The sequence below is a fragment of the Anopheles stephensi genome, chromosome 2, assembly GCF_013141755.1.
Source record: "Anopheles stephensi strain Indian chromosome 2, UCI_ANSTEP_V1.0, whole genome shotgun sequence".
NCBI classification, from domain to species: Eukaryota; Metazoa; Arthropoda; class Insecta; order Diptera; family Culicidae; genus Anopheles; species Anopheles stephensi.
In genome coordinates this window covers 61,503,585-61,520,096 of record NC_050202.1, presented here as the reverse complement: position 1 = coordinate 61,520,096, position 16,512 = coordinate 61,503,585, and the positions used below count along the sequence as shown (strand labels likewise).

The window sequence follows — 16,512 nt, the reverse complement described above, 5'->3', positions numbered from 1 at the left end:
CTACCGTTGTCGGGTGGGTGAGAGCATGTACGTTCGATGTGCTCACATACGTCGACGGTCTTGTGCCACCGTCGACTTTGATCGTCATCCGAGTGCAAATAAAAGTCAATCGATTTTTAAACGAAACAGTCACATTCAATCAAAAAGGGACGGGAGTTTCGTTTTCCCGAAGAACCTTACGGAGGATGAAGGGTTGATAGGGTGGGGAGAAAGGAACGTAGCGGAGGACCGTATGTATGTGTTTCGCGAGCTTGAAGCGAAATCCAACACGTCAGCAGCATCCCCGTCCCCTTGGTGACGGGCATCGTATCGATGGAGACGCCTGGTCGCTTTCATGATCACATGCTGCTGCAACCCGACACACGCCGTTCGTTTGATGCCGGGCACGGTTGCAAGTTTCTTTTCAATCGTGGCGAAAGGATGGCTGGAAATGGAAATGGTTGGAATGTACACTTTGTTTGTGTGTGTGTGTGTTTCGATACGTTTTGTCTGTTACTGACGATTGGCATCGTTGGTGTTTGACCCTTTGTTGTGCGGATAGAGACAGCGAGAAACAAAAGAAGAGAGAACACAGGAAACACCTTACAAAATAAAATGAAAAAAAAATCAGCATTGGCTTCGTTTGTTTATACAGATTCTCGTATTGGTTTCAAACAGCAGCACAATGTAGTGTGTATGTGTGTTTGTGGTGCGATCCGTTTCAACGCCGCTGCCAATGCTGCAGGACATGTTGACACTGGCATGTTCAGTCAATAATGGACCCCAATAGCTTGACATTTTCGTGGGCAAAATGTTTGCCACCGATTTTCGGTCAACGATGGTTTCGATGGCGTGATTGTGATTGTGTGCCGTACATTGTTTTATGGTGCAGACGGAACAAAAGACCAATTGGATAAAACGGTTTTGGGTGATTTCTGCGATGCTGCTTCTGTTTTGAACATTACACCGTTAAAGTTAAGACTAATGAAATTCATTGTGTTTATATTTTTAAATTTTATTTTGCATTGAATGTTTGTTTTGCACAGTAAACGTTCTTTCTACCTTTTTTTTACTATTACAATCTGGCATGCTAAAATTTTCGCAAAAAGTAGCTTAAGTTAGTAACAAAAACATTCTCGAAGAAATTTTTTGCGTTGAATATTTTTTATTATTTATTTTTTATTTACCATTTAGTCCGTGCAGTTGGTAAAAAAATGGAATATTTTGAGCATAAGAGGAAATTCGTATTTGAAGGATTGGACAAGGAAAACTGACTGATTTCGTACGAGTTAAGTGAAGATTAGACCTCTTTGACATTGACCTCACAGAATTGTTGAAAGGGATCAAATGGTTTTGCTGCTTTGCTAGTTTGCTGATCTTTTTCTACTGGCTTTTTGAGTCCTTTTCTCCCTGTTTATATAAAACAATCTGCAGCACCACCTTACGGAATCGCGCGGTTCTATTTCCAGGGTAGTTAAACTTTCATTTAAATTAATATCAACTTATAAACTCAAAGAAATAATTAAAAAGCTCTCAATTGATTCAATGATAGTGTAAAAACAACTGCGATTTTCTTGCCCAACGAATTTTATTGGATTGTATCAAATGGCGTAATGCGAAGGAACTCATCTTGCTTACTAACAAATTCATCTCGCTTGATATTTAAACAGGACGTGTACATTTCATCTGTTTATCTTAATTCTTGTGTTTGCCACCTTCTACCTCCATTCCGGTTGAAGTTAAAAAGCATTGTATTTGTTCACCTGTATGCTAAAAATAAACAATTTGCGTATGACAGAGTGTTTTGCTGATGGTCGTACCGAATTAGTAAACCCATCGCACACTCATCCACCATCCACGTGCGTGCCTGGTCCATTATTGCCTTTGCCAGTCCCTTGTAACACACACCGAACAAGTGACGCACATTTCTGCAACCACAACCGAACACACACACAATGAAGCGAAAAATTTCCACCAAGAACGTTTTCCACGCACTCCTGCCAACGTTACAAAAGTGAGTCGGGGTTTTTGTTCGGCTTTCGGCCAATGGAACGGATGGCTCTCCAGAGAGTGGGATCGCACGGTGTGGATGCGGTGTGCCGGGCGCAGGTTTTCCGAACTAATGTGGAACATGTTTTTGATGTTTCTGCGTGCAGCAGAAGAAGCCCCGGGTGTACAATCCGGTGGGTTTTTCATTTTTCACCAGCGCATTTCATTATGCTCTCGGCATCCTTCCGCCCGACCAGCACAATAACCCGCATCAAAATGGTGGCCTCTAATTTTAAGACTCACGATTCGGGTGGAGCCGTACGTGGTTTTAAATTTTTGCTGTAATTTGCAGACAGAAGGCAGATTGTACGGCCGGTGGGAGGGTTTTTTTCTCTGTGTGAGCATGGCCAATGTTTTGTTTTCAGTATAATTATTTGACTCGAAATCGGATCGTACTGGGCTGTAGTGCAGTTCAACGGTTCATGGTGGACGGGTGGATGGTTCAAACTTTCCATTTACGCATGGCTTTTCTATACTTTGCTTTGTTGGTCGGAATGGAAAATGTTACCCGGTGTTTAAAGGTGGTCCATTACGGAACGGCAGGGTTGGTTGATAATTTAGCTGTCCCTTCGTGCACGTTCGACGCTGTTTAAAGTGGAAACAGGGGGTTTATGATGCTGACAGACACGATTCGAGTGATAGTTAGAGTTCTAGAACGACTGGTCTCATTAACAGGGTAACATTCGGAAAACGGATACCAGCACAAGGAAAATGTAGCGGTTGTTGTCTATTTATTTGTTTATGCGTAGGTAAGCATTGGTAACGGCTTCACTCACTCTTCAATAATATCCTAGTTAGAATCATATTGTTGCGGTAAGGAATGCACGCATCCATAAATTTAATGGTAAGCAATGTACTCAAGACATTCTGGCTCTGTTTCGTCAGGAACTACATAAAGCTGGAATTTGTTTATGCTGTCAAACTTATGTAGCTTTCTCTTCCCCCTTTTTCGTTACCTTTTTCACTAGCCTTCGTTCGTGTAGAATCTTAATTATCAATTTTCTTACCGGTGTGGCTCGGTGTTTGGTGCGATTGGCACGTGTTTCCTGGTGCGCGCCATCGTGACGCACCTTGACGTGAAGTTGTTGGTAGGAAAGGGGAAAGCTGTAGTTCGATTTCGTTCTGGTTTGCTGTAATAAGGACGCCAGCTTGCTACCCTGGCGGTGGTTTTCACTGGGGTGATCGTATTTCATCATCTTCAGCAGGTTTGTGATTTTCCTTGGCACGGGCGTGAGCGCACGGGTTATTAACATACGATCCCAACCGCAAATGTGGCGTAACCCATTGGCACGGGAGGTAATCAGGTTAGTTAATTTGCCGTAAATGCAAATCAAGCAATTAACGTTAGGTGGCTGTTTGTTGTGTGTACGTGCGGCAGCGAGGGAAGGTGAATTGAAGCTAGCCAACAACTTTAATTAGTTAAAATAGGTTGTTATGAGTCGGAAATTTATAGACGCTTTTTTGTGTTCTTTGCCTTTATTTTTCTTATCTTGTGGAATCTTTAAAAAAAGTTTCTAATTATTGTTAATTGCTGTTTTATATACTGTTTATTAGAAAATAATCAATTCTTCCACATCGGTAAAAATAATTGGAGGATTGGCCCAGGATTATATTACCCTCCCTGAAATATCTCTTCCAAAACCAAAATCTTCATCTATTTTGCCTAAACCAACCTCACATTATTTATTCCCACTTGAAGTCATCTAAAGCGTTTTTCCATATCAACATTCAACCCCAAAAATTCATCAATATTTCCCGATCACTTCCTGCCACCAGAAGTAGTAGGGAGGAAAGAAATGGGATATAAATTGGTTGCATGCAAAAAACACTGTCCAGGATCTCCAATTTACGGACGACGGTTTGCCGGACATGGCTTGGGTTTCGTACCGTTCGTCCTCCCTAGAATGAATGCATGTGGTGGTGGCATGTGTGTTTTATTTTGCCTATTGCCCATATGCTGAAGGACCGAACCACTAAATCGTCAATCATTCGCAGACCGACCGAACTAACCGACCACTTTGACGTGGCTATTATCGTTCGTATCAACCGGAGGTTTTTGGTCGTCCTCTCTGCTGATACCCATCGATTGACCATCGTCTATTATCCCTTTTTTTGGGGAGGGGAATGGTTTGGTGTGGTTCAGAATGACTTCTGAAATTATCCTTTTCATTCTTCACCGCGCGCCAGCGAATGGGCACTTGAGAACGTCCGCACCATAGCACCGGGAAATAATGGCGAGCGTCTGTTTGTCCCGACGACAATCTTGCCACTTGTCGTGTTTTCTTATGGCATTTAGGGCCAAAAACGGGGTTCCACTTTACCCTTTTTACTTTGCGTATGCATCCTCAATTTTCTGCTCATCATTTTTCGCTTGCTGAAGTGCGTTAAGTGTCCCATTCGGTGGCCAAGAATAGCACCAACCGGAGCGGACCGGTCGCACTTTGCCCATTTTCTGCGTAGTGCGAATAAATTCTACATATACAGTCTTGTTTTTTTTTCGTTTTGCTACAGTCTGGTCCGTCCCATTATGGAAGCCATTTTTTACGACCACTCCACCACTATCGAGGGCGTAAAAATCACATAAAGGAAAACATACAAATCATTTTAAGGGGTAGGAGGTAGACAAAAAGGACGGTGGTTTTGAAGCAGAAAACAACCTTTGGGAGTGGACTTAAATATTTTAAAGAAGAATAAAATGCAAATTCATGTATGGCTCTATTTTGATGCTTAGAATATTACAAGACTTTTCTTATGCACTAGGAGCGGTCTAGCCGTATTGGTAATATAAGAAAACTTTTATAAAGTAATCAATAGCTTAACGGAAATCATTGATGTTTCCTCTTCTTGGGATGGGATTTGAACCCTGGCCCTGCCTTGTGAAGATTGATGTCGCTGTTGCCTTTTCCACCAGACCGCAATTCGACTGATGTTTCCAACCCTGGTAAAATAGTTTAAACTGAATACACATCCGATATTTGTATGCATCATCAAAGCTAACAACATCGTTTACATATGTATTCAGACTCTTTATAAAAGCTTTCGAAAAGTTGCCGTGAAGTTTGCCAAAACCTTTCATCCTTTTTCCAATGTCGTCTTATTACTTTTTCTGCACCGTTCCTTGATAAACAAAATTCCTGTTTATCATTTCTCTTCCTCATTCACTACTGTAGTCTTCAAGTTGAAGTATCGTTTATCGTCTGGAATAGCCTTTCTGGCCTTTCTCTCGCGGCGTTTAGCGACTGTGGTTTGAGGGCAAGAGAATGACCGACTAGCGCAAAATAAATAAACTCGACCAAAATATGATCCCTGCAGTTCAGGGCGAACGACAGTGCTGCTACGTGGAATGGAAAGCCCCAAGTCCAGGAGCCTTAAAGTCCGTGTTCGGTCGTGTTTTCGGTCCAATCCGGTATGGTTTGAAAAATTGCCTACTAGATGATGGCATGGGCATTTGGTTATGCCGTTCGCCGGATGCTTTGCTGGGTGAAGGTTGAAAAGGGGATCGGAAGGGAGGGCTTTTGTGCAGTGTCAGCACCACCATCAGAACCGTCATTACCGTCCCCTATTCAGTGCCCTGCAGGCGTGCCGAAGCCCGTTTAGCGATACCGGAAGGGTAGTTCATTTCGTTCCACGTATCCTTTTTGCATCGTGTCTGGGTCCCCCCAGTTAAAGGATTCGGGGCAATTCGAGATGCGTCCTTATCATGATGTTAGTTCTACTGCTGCGGTCGGCCCCTTTTCGGGGAAGCCGAAGAATTTGATATGTTGTGATAATTTCGTCGTATTTCATTTCTACCGAAAAAGCTGGTTGGTCGCACGTTTTATGCCCACGTCCTTTCGGGCATCCTTGCGGCTACTCCAGTTTATTGTTGTCCAAACAGTCTTTGCGGTTCTTTGTTTCTTTACTTGCATTCTTTCCATCTTCGGCGAACGGTAAAGATTGGTGGCGTAGGGGATGGTGGAACTCTGTGTCACTCGGACGGGAGATGAGTTTACCCTTTCAGTCAGGCCAATTACCGAAAAACAAGCGATAATTCTGTCGGAAGCAGCAACCCGAGGAAGTAACCGGGAACGACCGCAAGCAATTTGGTCTAACTCTTTCGGCGAACGTTGTGGAGATACAGTCAAGGAGCAACCTGAAGAAGAGAAATGTCCGTAAGTCTCTTCATCTGTTGGCCACCAACCGGTACCGGTAGTTTTGCTGCTAATCTCATCTGTGTTGCATTGTTGATGAGACTTTTTAATTACAAATTGAATAATTTGTTAAACTGTGTCCGCTTGACTGTCTCATGTGTGGATGTGTTAATAGCTAGAAGGAGGATTGCTTGCTTTTCATTAAGCTCAATGGGAACCAATTATTTAGGCAACACGACACAGAAAAAAGTGTTAAATTGTATTCCAATAAATTCACACCTTTGAAAACAAAATCAACTATTTTAGTGGCATCGATGCATTCGTCAATCCATCAATTTGCTATCGCTATTGCTGGCGTATGCAGTGCCAGAAATTGGTTCGTAAATTAAAACCCCGTCGATCCCCGTCCCGAAAGCCGGGGCTAACAGTTTCGCGCTTCCAGTTAAACGAGATTGATTAATTACACGAGTTAGTTTGTGTGTTAGTTTTGTTCCGCTCGCTTACCGTATTTTAAAAGCGCCTTCGAATGCTGTTCGCCCCCGTGTGCCAGCAGCGCGTGTGTTAAATGGAAATCGACTTTCGAGCGCTGCGCTCCGGGCAAATGGGCAGCTATCAATTAGCGTCGAAATTGGACTCGCAGTCGTAATTACAAGCTTTTCCTGTGGGCGTAGCTTCTTCACCGGTCGGTTGGCCGGCCGGACGGACGGGACAGCAAAGGATAATTGTAACGCGCGCGTGGTACAAGACCGCGCGCGTGACAGCTTCCCGATCAAAAGGGGTTACACTCGATGAGTCGATATTTTGACTTGATAATGATTGGAATTCGTGCGCTTAATTTGCCGGGCGTAGAATTTACTGGCTTTACCGCCGGTGGCACTAATTGAGTTGGTGCGCTTGTAGCTTAAATTAGGGCCAGTTGATGTTAACCATTAGGCCGAGCGTCTGCTCAGTGATTATTATGCGATAAGGGCAAGAAGCGACGGGTTGCATCATAAGACTAGCATAAGTTAAGGCGCGGAAAATGATTACAAATTTAATGTTTAATTAACTTTGACAGTGTGTTGACTAGCGCTTGTGTTATGCGACAGCGCTCTAATAAGATAGTTGATAGTGCTGTCAAAACATGAAATCTAGCCCTGGACAAATTTACTACAACTTTAATTAAATAATTTCTGCTACAATGTAAGTGTCTCTCAATTACTTGGTTCACACTGTTTCACATTGAATTCTTCGTTTAAAGTAGTAATCATGCTTATGTAGCAACGGAATAATATCCCAACCTACGAGTATGTAACATTGCACACGTCGTACCTCGGTTGGCATTAGGTCCACTGTTAGCCACGAACGACACACAGTACGTGCATTAAAACCCTCCGAAAAGTACCCATTTGGTACGCCACTCAACGATTTCATGTTTTGTTCAACCAATCGAGCCAATCCAAACACGACCAACGATAAGGACAAAACACTCACAACACGCAGCACATCGAATGCGATTCCGATCGGGGCACGGCAAACGGGGCCAACCTGTGAAGAAGCACCAAACGAAAAACACCGAAAACCGTACACAAACATTTAACCGAAACTGTTTCGGGTTGCTCGAACGCAATAATTGCCACATTTATTGCCACGGGAAACAAGCACTTCGACAGGGCTTGGGGGAAAAAAAATAAAACTACGCTCGCCCCTGTCCAGCTGTAGGACAGCCATAGCTCGGAGTGTCGGTGGTTTGACTGGAGCACCACGGGTGTGCCAGCAGCCAGGATGGCACTGTAACGCACCGGGACCCCAACCCGAAGCCTTGCTGTGGCAGGACGGAAATTAATAAATTAAGCCATTCGGCAATTGGCCATATGTGGACATGGTCATTTCGGTGTCGGGTGTGTATAGTCTACAACCAAACAACCAAAAAAAAAGCAACGAGATCCCGGGGATGAGGAAATGAATCGACGAAACTGAAGGAAAAAAAAACCCGACTGCAGACACTCGGGAACCAGGAAGCCAAAACCGTACACACCAATTCCAGTGACCACCGTTGCCGGCCGGTATCCCGGGCCCACAAAACACATGCCGGTCACATTAAGCATAATGTATTACGTATTATTTACTGTCGTGTTTTGAGCTCTGGGACAGCGTGCAAAGGGCTGGTCACCGCGTGTAATAGTTTGTGTGTGTGTTATGTCCCTGACCCTGACCGCAGGCTACCAGCCAGGCATGTCCAGTGGTGGCGAACTATGTGTGTGTATGAAGTCCGGATTGGCATGCTGCCCGTCTCCGGAGGTGGAGAAAAGTTGTAAATTTTAGGATTTAATTTAAAACCATCCTCCTGGGCCGGGTGGCCGATCCACTGCCTTTCACCCGTCCTGGAGGTCCGTCTGTCTGTCTGTCTATTTGTCTGGTTATCTGCATGTTTCCGGATGACCCGAGGTCATACGTTCGTACGGTACGTGGTAGAAAATATAGCTCCATATTGGCCGAAGTACGGTAAACACAAGTTTCAAGCTTGAGCAAACCATTCATAAGGAGCTGGAAATTGGCTTAAGCAATTTATCAGCGAACGGGAGCGAACCACTTTTATCTCAATGTAATTAACTTTACGTAGAAAATTGCTACGGAACCTTACATGGGCGATTGATTCTGACAAGCTGGTTTGAGCTGGCTGTGCACAAGACTTATAATAAACCTGATGAATGAATCATCATCGTCCACTGGCGGTCTAGCCATTCAATCATGCTAAACCCAAGCATAGGTGGAGCTTAGGGGAAGGATTTGAAACTTTTTTCATTACCCTTTAGCTTTAATCAACTGTATGAAACCAGTCATTACGTGCTTGGCTATGCTATTCCTTATGAGAACGATGAACGATGTGTTTAATAAAATATGAATAACTTTTCCCGCTCAGTGGGGAGCATGAGCGTGGTAATCGTTGCATTCGATTTTTTTATCTTAGTCACAGTTTTATTGAGGTGAAACTTCTATGAACGTAAATAATTCCGTTTCCAATAATTATTCAGAACTGGCCAGCTGGAGCTTCAGCTTGAAAATGTTGTTTGAAAGTTGAGCCTTTTCCAACGCTTTCATATCGCCTCCTCGATCGGAGGACACACTATCAATACCGTGCGGGTCAAGTGAAAATATTAATCGAACCAGCTGTGCCAACGGTGATTTCAATCGGAAGTTCAACGATCAAACGGGCTCATCGAACAGAGGAAGCTAAAAACAAACGAACAAAAACGAAACATCCAGAGTTGATTGGAAACCACCAGTCCATGCCGAATGTCTTGGCGTGTGGTGGCTTAGGACTTTTTTTGGGAACGAGAAGAACTTATTTAAAGACGAAAAAAGCAAAACAAGTTGCTTCACAAAACATTCTCAGCATTCGAAATTTTTGGTCTTGCTTGGGGTATAGAAGGCACAGAGAGAGGGGGAGGAAATTTTCTGAATAGTCAGAAAAATCATTGGATATTTCTTAATTTGCTGTTTGCCGGTGGTGCCCTTCAGCACATGTGCGATATTGAATGGGAAGCTTTTGGGCTGGTCAGTGGCTGTCTGCTTGGAGTCGATTTAATATAGATGCCTGATAAAATATCGGGTTGTTTTTCTTGTGCTTCCGGTCACTCTGGTGTGCTTTCTCAATATAGTTGGGGTAGGGTTTTTTATAGTTAGTACTTTACTAATAATAAGATTCTTAAATATTTTCCTCATTGTTATCTGATCATATTATTAAAGCTCGACATTAATAGCTAACTTTAAATTCTCTTCTTTTCTATCTCGTTCCCGGATTCTTTCTAGGTGAGTGGACATCCCTTAAATACCTCATTTGTGGATGTTAATCCTTCACCGTGGATGGTAACTACGAAACATGAGCTTATACGTACGCTGGTATCATAAAACCCGTCTATGCTGCCTGGTAAGGAAGAACATTTTCCCCACCCATCTATGGACGATGGCTTAACCATGCTGTTGGCTATACACAATAACAAGCATTTCATTTACGGACAGCGGATTAAATCATCATTCGGGCTGTCAATGGAGATGGATTTTCCTGTGTTACGGTCGGTGTCCAGTAGTCTCTTTCGAGTGGACAGTGGATGTCATTGGCGCTGCTAGGATCTAAACTAATCCTTCCCATACGCTGCGCCGTAAGCAAGTCTTTCGATTGCTTTTTCTTGCCCGTGTGCTGGTGGTTGGCATCTTCGCCATAAGGCTGTAGGCTTGGGAAAAATGCCGGCTGGTAAATTTTAAGTGCCAGTTGTCTAAGTGTTCGGGAGAGAGAGAGAGGCCATGTTACTTGTTTCGAGCAATATCGACGAGGAAAGAATTTTCAATTTACTCCGTTTTATAGGACTTTGGAAGCTTTTATCTCGAAAGGGAAAGGCACTTGTTCGATGATTCAATTTAAGTCAACGTTTTCTATACGAAGCCGTTTATAATAGAACAACCATGTTGCATTAAATGCTTTCTTGGGGTCTTTATATTTATTAACTCTGTCTAAGGGCCCAACTTTTAAAAAGTACAGAGTTTTTCATTAAGAATGTTTTTTCTGTATCTAACAAGCTATCTGGTAGTCAAACAAATCCTTCAGTACTTGAGAGCTTTGAGCTACGAGCGCTCCACAATCTACAGTTTGAACTCAACAATAAAACGGCTAACAACCAGATCGGTATGAATTGGTTCCGCTTTCCGGTCGCTATCCATCTCGGGAGTCGGAAAATCTTTGATCCGGTTCACTAGCCGCCGGCATTTCCGGCGTGAAATAAGAGGCTCCCCCGGGACCGACACTCCCAAAAGCCCACTATCTTTTTTCGGCGGGCAAAAGATTCAGGCGAGAGGCAATGAAAGGAAACACGGACGGACGGACGGACGACACGGTTTATAACGGTGGCGATTGCAGGAATCAACACGGGCGCACAGACGACCTGGCTGGCTCTGGCTGGGCTGGGCTGGCTCTGGCTTAACGAGTGAACATGCAGATGACAGTTTCCGCTTAGGAAAGCAGTTAGCTTCGGACGTCAGCATGTGGGAATGTGTTTGATAGGGGTAAAGGGACAGTTCGCTCTAAGGGATTTTCCATCTTCCCGTTCTAGCCGCGGCTATCGGTATTTTAGCTTCGGTGTTTTTCTTCTCCACTGCAGGGAATGGATGCGAAAATAAAAGTGTTCAGAAATAAAATCTCATCTCCGGAGGGGAATAAACTCAGTTTAAAGGGAGCGAGAGTGTAGAAGGGTCATTCACCAGTTAAACAAAAAAATCCTTGTTTCATTCGAGTTTTTAAAACAAAATTTTATTCTCTAAAAAATGTTGTCTTAAATCTCAGCGTTATATGAAAGTGTTTTACTATTTTGTCTATATTTTCCAAATTGTCTTGGTAAAATTTTCCTTTAACAACTGCTTTTCGAAACACTTTTGAGAAGTCGTTAACAATCCACATGAATGTTTGCTTTGCGTTGGCATTTGACGTACACTACCCGAAATGTACATCCTTCTACACCACATCCGTTTGATGTAGTGTTTCATATTTACTTGCTTATGTTTTCCCCGGCCGCTGGCGCAAGCAAAAGGGACCGCACCAAAACTGCTATCCTGCTGTGGAGGAAATTATTTTTATTTGTTCTCCCATTATGGGTTTCCGTTCGCCATTGTCGCGCACACGATAATGGGTTGTAATGTCTTATGATGGGTCGACGGTACTGTGCTGCTGGTGACTGCCGACAGTACAACGGCGCTCGTACAAACACTACTGGCTAGTGTACCTCCGGCGGAAGGCCGCCCCGCAGAAGCGTCCGATCGTTTGGGATTTCCCGGGGATGCATTCCATTTAACAGGACTTTACGATCTAGGGCCCCCTCTGATTCCTGTACAGTCCGTCTGTCCGGAAGAGCAGTCCGTTTTTGGGATAGTGGTCGCGAACGGTTATCACACCCACCGGCTTCAGCTCATAGCTCAGAAAAGGCATTCCCTCGGATGGGTTGCAAAGTGCGCAATATCAAACACCCCCGCATCGTCGATGCGCTGAACTGGTGGAAAATTACGACGACGGTGCGTTACAGTGTCGTGCTGCATCCTCGAGTACACTCACGCTCCTCCCCAAACCTTTGCCACGGTGAATGCAGGGAAGAAACGAGCTTGCTGGTGGATGTCTTTGGGACTTTGTCGTCATGATTGTCATTGTCGTTGCTGTCGTGTTCTTGTCGCCGAGCTGCAGCTGTAGTGTTCCGATGCGTCTGGGATGCAGCAGAGAAGCAGCGAACCAACTGCTCACAGAACGTTGCTCTATGCTAAAGGGACGGAAATGAAGCGCTAGAAGCGTTCGTTGTTGCGCGTTATTGCGTCGTATCAGCATAGACGCTTTTGCCGGTGGTGATGCATCAGCAAGACACTAGTCTAGCTGCTGTTTGGCCTTGTTGAGTTGAGACAGAGACAGCGCTTGAATGTACAATCGCGGCCAATGGCTGTGCGCTGGTGTGGTGGTGAAGCTGTTTGATTTCCCGATGGTACAGATGGGAAAAGAAAATACGCAAGTAACAGGGTGGGTAAAAAAACAACACAGTGACTTCGGTGGTAGAGTAGCTAGAGGTTAGCAGTAAATTCTTAATATCGCTACATAACGGAGGGCGACCTGTTGTGGTAGGAGGTAACACTATAAAACAATGGTAATAAATGTTGTTCACCCAGTAAAAACTTGCTCGGAAAGTTGTGTGTGTTTGTGTGGAATGGAACGGCAAGCAGAGCTGGGATAAGTACATGTGCACAGTTAACGGTAGGGAACCGAAAATGGTTCGTTTTCTTTCGTACGAAGCGTGAAATAGTCAATGCAATACATTGTAACGATTAATTGTCTGCTTTAAGGTAACGATTTCGAGCAGCATCGTCGTCTGAATTGATACAATATAATTTTCTAGATTGAGTATGGTCCAGAAGGCCTAGATTTGAAAGCGCCTAAAAGTATGCAATCTTATGACAATACATTGTCCAGTGGTTGCTTCGAGTGATAATCTATATGATTGATCCACATCCATTATTGGCTTCTCCAAATTTAATGAAGAGCTTCCTATCTCCTCTTTAGAGCACAATTAATAGCCACATTTCTGGTTTCAAATAATCATAGACCTACTTACGATTATTTGCGTTTACCACACGTGCAGCTGAGCGCAATTGACGGCTGCGAAAAGAAGGAAAGTCAGAACACAAAATCACGAGCTCCCGTTCACAACATCATTCCGGTTAGAATTGAACGGCGTTAAATCTGAATTTCGTTTCGGAGAGCTACATAGCAAACTCTTGAAGTTTCGCCATCCAGATCCTGGAGGTTAAATTTTCTCCCATTCCGCCAGTAAGCGCTTATCTCTCTTCAGCTCACTTTCAACACTCGCCCTTTGGTTGTGGAGCAAACATTGCAAAGGAAGGAGGCACAAGAATCCGGGTCCGAATCCGCAAAGGCGTACGACCTAGCGGATGGGTTCGAGATAAGTTGCAGCTCGTAAAGTGCAGTAATGTATGCACTCTTTAATGCTAGTGAAACCTCATTTCCTTCGTTTTGAGCTGTGTGTTGAAGATTTCCACGTTCACCGGGGCTAGGTTTGCTCGTTTCATAAATTATCTATTTTCTTTCAACTTCATAACCGGTGCGTTTGTGTGAGTATGCTTCTCGCTGCCTTACCGAGGTTGAAGATGTTTCTTGCCATTTTTCTTTGCTTGGAAGGTTTTTTTTTGCATTTACGATATCACTACTTCACCAGGAAGCGTTGCATGTTTTCCTTCAACTAACCGATGAAAAAGTGTCCATTTTTTCCCCCATTGCCTTAGCAGAAGAAGAAGCAGTGCTCAAGAGCACGGACCGGAACATGCAGTAGGAAAGGCTGACTGAACGATTTTCGTGCGGCGATCAGGCAGGTGGAAAATTTTTCGCCTCCCCTCGTCCCAACAATCTGTGGGGGCGAGGGATAAGATGGCGTTTGGGTCGCTTTCGCTGCCCTTTCGCTTACCTTTTGGATGATCTCGTTTAGTGTCTTATCCTACATTGCGCCCGTGCCGGTAAAGGACTGCTGGATGATGATACTGATGTGGTTTAGTCGGTTCGCGTTACTAGCCCGACGACCGGGTGCTTGGAAGCGGGCCCGCATGAAGTAAGCATCTTGATGGTAGTTGAGCAGTTAGCTTCAACCTCAGCTTGGGGTGGGTTCGGGATGAATCTAGGACATTTGGGAAGCGCAAAAACCCAGTGGGGCAGCAACATCTAGCTTGCTCTATGCTCGAGCTAGCGACAATCTGATGACTGCAGCTATTCTTATCTTCCCGGGTGGACATTACCGAGGTGGATGGTAAGATTTTGGATGAGAAAATCTCGCTTCCACACGGACAGCTTAAAGTACGTTTCCTATGTCTGTGATTTTTTGTTCACAATGCTATACTAGAGTTAAAACGTTAAAATGCATTTATGTTTCAATTTCACTGGAATAAATGGCAAATAAATGGGATTGATAAAGGGAAAAATAATATCAAAAATAAATTGCAAGGAAGAGCTTTTTACTAGACGCGAATATTGTACGCGCAGAAAAATGTAGGTCGTGTGCAGGTCGCTAGACGAGAGTGGCCGCCGGTGACAATGTTTATGATGCACGGCGGCAGGCACAGCTGCGGTTAATTTCGTTTTATAAGCAGCTACATAAAATTGGATGTGGCATTACAATTTAAATCAGGCAAATTGCATTCCGTTGGGTGTATCATGTGCGCTGTAACTTTAAGAAACATTGTAGGAAGCTTGTTCCCTTAAGTAATATTTCTGAATTCATTTCGTATCCGATTTGGCTAATCTTTTGATATTGTTGGCCAACTATCGACACTGTTATGTAGTACGATTGTGAGCGAGGCTTATTTGTCTGTTTATTGAAGCGTGTGCTGGAAGTAGTTTAGGACCAACGAATCCCTTTTCAAAAGTAGAGTTCTTTTTTATAGATTTTTCTTCAGATAGGATAAGAAGCAAACATCAAACGATAACGGCCACTCCATTCTCAAGGGGTAAACATCCTGCCCGAGAGGAAAAAATGCCTACGGTTCAATGCCGAAAGGGCTTTACATCACACAAAACCCACGGGCCGGGATTGTTACGTCTCAATCGAGATCCGCTAAAGGATTAGTTTTGAATGGAAATAGAGTAAGTCAGGCGTCCCGTCGATGGAGTTCTTTGAAGGGTGAAACAGTTATTTTTGATCTGATCATCGCGGTAGTATGAGTGATTTTGCTCAAAAATAGATTGTGTGAATAATTTTACCTTCACTACTTTAGGGTTTATGATAAACATTTTTTAAAGATTAATTCATTGTATACCATTTCTTCATGAATTTCGAAACACATCTCAGTTGAAGTTTTTCTACGCCCTTAATCCTTTTCCACAAGCCTAGGTTGATGATAGATTGGATGGGAAAACAGACAAACAACAACAAGGCATTGTATTGCAATCACAAATCATACACCGACCGGGACCAGTATATCACCGTGAAATAGCGTTCCAAAATATGTCTTTCCAATGTCAAAAGATGTATTGGTTCATTTTGCCAATAAGAAGCAACAATAAGACGAGCTGAGACGGTTTTTTGTTGTTGTCATGCTCCACGAAGAATAGCCAATAGGTCTTATTTAGATGCGCCCTTGCTTTATGCCGCACAGTCCACTGGGAAGCACATTAATAAATCGCCAAGGAGTGCTTTATTCGGCAGTCCGTAAGGGAAACGGTGTGGGCAAAGTGGGAGATGAAATCGGTTCCACTTATTGGCTAGCCTTCGATCCTTTTTGAACCACCTCCTGGAAGGATCATGTTTTTATGCGGATATAGGAGACTCGCACATGGTTGTGAGCTTGTATCTTTGGCCGTAGAATGTGGGAACGTTGACGGATGCTATAAATAGAGTTAGAAATGTGAAACTTGAAGCAAAAAATGTGGCGAATTGTAGACGGAAAGCTATCTAAATTCCAAGTTTTTTTGTACTTGGTATTTGACAAGGTATTGGACAAAAAGCGAACGAACGAAATTCAATTTCAATCATCTCTCGGACGTAGCTAATAACGAGCGGGGTTAATATAGTAAATAGTTTCGTGTTCCATAAATGGCACTCGTTGAGGTTTTTCCAATCGAACGTACGTACGTCCATCTGCGAGTGGACATCCGTACCAATATTTCTGCGCTGCCATTGGTGTAAAACGATAAAGCTCCAGCATGACAGATGGTTCACCTTCCAGCTGCTATTCGCTCATGCTGAGAACTTGTCAATCTGCTGCCTGCGTTCGGTTTTTCATGAATTTAATTTATCTTGAAAGCATTTTTTGCATACCGCCCGGTAAGATCTAAGGTCATCGC

General features: G+C 43.7%; 1 protein-coding gene and 1 long non-coding RNA gene across 12 annotated transcripts in view; both read left to right on the top strand.

The window, feature by feature from the left end:
* The window catches only part of LOC118506569 (uncharacterized protein CG43867), a 176,990-nt gene that overhangs the window by 64,245 nt on the left and 96,233 nt on the right, over positions 1-16,512 (top strand). The gene's annotated exons all lie outside the window — the stretch shown is intronic.
* On the top strand, positions 9,955-10,818 carry LOC118506583. The gene is made up of 2 exons (XR_004905519.1): positions 9,955-10,068; positions 10,161-10,818. It is a non-coding gene; the product is annotated as an uncharacterized LOC118506583 (long non-coding RNA).